The sequence below is a fragment of the Austrofundulus limnaeus genome, unplaced genomic scaffold (genome assembly GCF_001266775.1).
Source record: "Austrofundulus limnaeus strain Quisiro unplaced genomic scaffold, Austrofundulus_limnaeus-1.0 Scaffold39, whole genome shotgun sequence".
Classification (NCBI taxonomy): Eukaryota; Metazoa; Chordata; class Actinopteri; order Cyprinodontiformes; family Rivulidae; genus Austrofundulus; species Austrofundulus limnaeus.
In genome coordinates, this window is record NW_013952441.1 from 2,110,682 (window position 1) to 2,113,653 (window position 2,972).

Genomic DNA, 2,972 nt, shown 5'->3' on the forward strand with positions numbered 1-2,972 from the left:
TGTTTGTCCTGGTACACATCAGCATTTTGTGCTAGAGTAGCTAAAATTAAGAAAAGCTTCACTAAAACAGCAGCTAAGTTTAACTGAATTACCTGAATGATGCTTGAAAGCTCAAAGTAGAAGTTTTGCTGATGTTAAATAAAGATTTTATAAGACAAGCTTCACTAAAAGTAACAAATGTTTTGTTAATAAAATGAGCTCCAATAAAAGTAGCAGAAGTTTAGCAAAAAGCTAAAATAAGCACAATAGTGGCTTAAAACTAAAAGTAGTAAAAGTTTATCTAAAAACTAAAATGAGCCAAATAGTGTCTTAAAACTAAATAGCAGAGAAAGAGAAGTGAAAAGTATGGTGAAGAAAAGAGATTAAAATCTGAACTAACCCTTTTCTGGGAAAGATCTTAATCTCTTAAGTTAAATTAAAATGCAGAAAAACTACAAAAATCAAAGCATCCATCGCCTGAATGAGCTGAACGTTGTACGGATGATTAAAATAAAGAATGTAGAAGTGGCTATTTCAAAAAACTGCACAGAAACACWCAAAAAACATGAAAACGGTTATTTTTAATGATGACTCAGCATTTGCATTATTAAAGATGACTCGAACAGTTCTGCAGGTGGCTCCCTGGTAAAGCGTCAGGATTTGTTCAGGATGGGGTATGGAGTTACAAACCAATCAGCTGGTGGGATTAGTCGCTCAGGTACAGTTACTTGAGTACCTGTCATCCTCAGCTTTCGTTGACAAAAGGTCAAGACAGGGTCAGACGGTGACCACACACATGGACGCGTCCATCTGTCCACATGTGCAGGAGACTTCAGCCGAACAAACGCTCACTACTTTCCTTTTCATCTCTAGTTTTAAAAAAAAGCACTGGACTCGGAGATGTTAGCATCAGTTTTGTATAAAAGCCCACTTCTCAGTGCAGCTTGTCCCTCTTTTGTTTGTTACCATTGTCCACCAGATTCTCCTGCGGCCTTGTCATAGCACAGGAGCACAACAAAGACTCAGGAAGTGATTAGTGGCTTAACGAGGAGGAGGCTTTACGGGACGGAGTTGGGGGGGGCGAGTGTTCGGCCTTTTCTAAGGAACTAATAAGGGGGTTAAAGTTTCAGGGCTTAAGAGGTTAGTGTTAAGTTGAGGAGGTCAGCGGTGAGGTTAATTAGGAGCCGGGCTTTTGTTTATGGAGGATAAGGAGATGCGACGACGAATCACTTTGTCTCCTGTCAGTGCCGTCTCTGAAAGTGTCATCCACCCGCTCTCCAGTCCCTCCTCCACCCCCGATGATTGTCCAAAATAAAGATGTGGCTGAATTAACTTAGCCGCAACAATTAAAACACCCCTCTAATCACCGCACTATGAGGATCTCTGCTCGAGTATGTTTGGCATGTCCTTCCTGCTTTTAATAGAAGAATGTCTTTTCAAGCTGGGGGGGCACGTGGGGGGTCACCATGACTGCGGTGTGTGTTTTCTCATTGTTCATGCTCTTACAACACTGAGGGGAACAAAAARAAAAGAAAACATGCCGTGTTTGTCTAAGGACGTTTGGAAGAGAGCAGACTGAGCGAGGCGACACGAATACGTGAAACACAGATATCTGACTGCAAAATGATGGCTCATCTTTTTCATCTAAGGTCAGGTTGATTCTTCGCTGAGTAAATCTTTAGTGTTTGCCAGTGTTCACTATKTTAGATGCTGCTAAAAACAGAAATGGATGAAGAAAACGGTCAAATCTTTACGAAAGATGAGTCAAAGTTAAAGTATATCAATAAAAAGCAGAAAAATAACACTGGAACCATTGAGGATCTTTTGAGATTGTAGCTGTTCTTTAAAGGCTAAGCTAACCATTAGCTTAGCAAGAGTTAAGCTATTTCATCAAAATGAAACGCTATCCACAACAGGTAAAATATTTATTGTTTTTCACCTTTCCACTGAACCCCTGTGAATGTCTTCATCTGGTATAAAGGCGTGTTTTCGACTGCTTTACTAAAACTTTTATCATTTTTATCATTCAAATTTTACTGCTACGTCCAACTGACCTTAGAAAATAGAAAAATGGCTACAATTTAGAGAGCTTTAGCAGCAAATTTGTAAATTTGTGGGACTTTTTAGGCGGTGCCTTGAATTCACATTTTTCTGTTAAGAGTGCTTGTCCAAACTCAACTAAATGTTAAAACAAAACACTCCTCTAATCTTCGAACAGATTGTTATTCAGTCACTGTTAACATGTGGATGTGTAAATCTAATCGATGCTAGTTGAGRTTTTACAGTTGATKTTTTTAATGAACATCGTTTCTCTTKAAATGTAATTTGATTTGATTAATCYGGCATGAAGAAAAAAGGCACACGACAACTCAATCCACCAAGCTTGGACATCTGTCTGTTGGGAATAATTGGCATTAACCCTTTAAACTGGGGTGACCCCTTTTTTTTTCTCGCTCTGAGGCCATTTGAACGTGATCAAGCGCGTTTTGTGTTTGATGAATCCATCTCAGACCACAGTATTGCTTTCAAATTGATTTTTATCTCTCAACTTCTTTTCTTAAAGGAACAGACCTGTCAAGCTAAAACAAACGGGGRAAAATCTATATGTTCTAACTTGTTAATTTTAGTGTTTGTCCTGACTGGCGCCTCGTCAACATGTGGAGCATAAATAAAGCCAGAGATCAGTGTGAAAAGTGGCACACTCCAAAGCATATGGTCCAGGGGAGCCAAATGTTAATGTTGATTGAATATGCTGCTCCATTACACTAATGTCAGGCTGCGTGGTCCCCAACACTAATCCTTAATCTCTGAATTTATGGATATTAGGGAAGAGAAAAGTGATTAGAAAATGATTAGAGTGATGGGAAACACTTAGAGAAAACAAATGCTTTCAGGTGATCAGTATCTATCTATCTATCTATCTATCTATCTATCTATCTATCTATCTATCTATCTATCTATCTATCTATCTATCTATCTATCTATCTATCTAT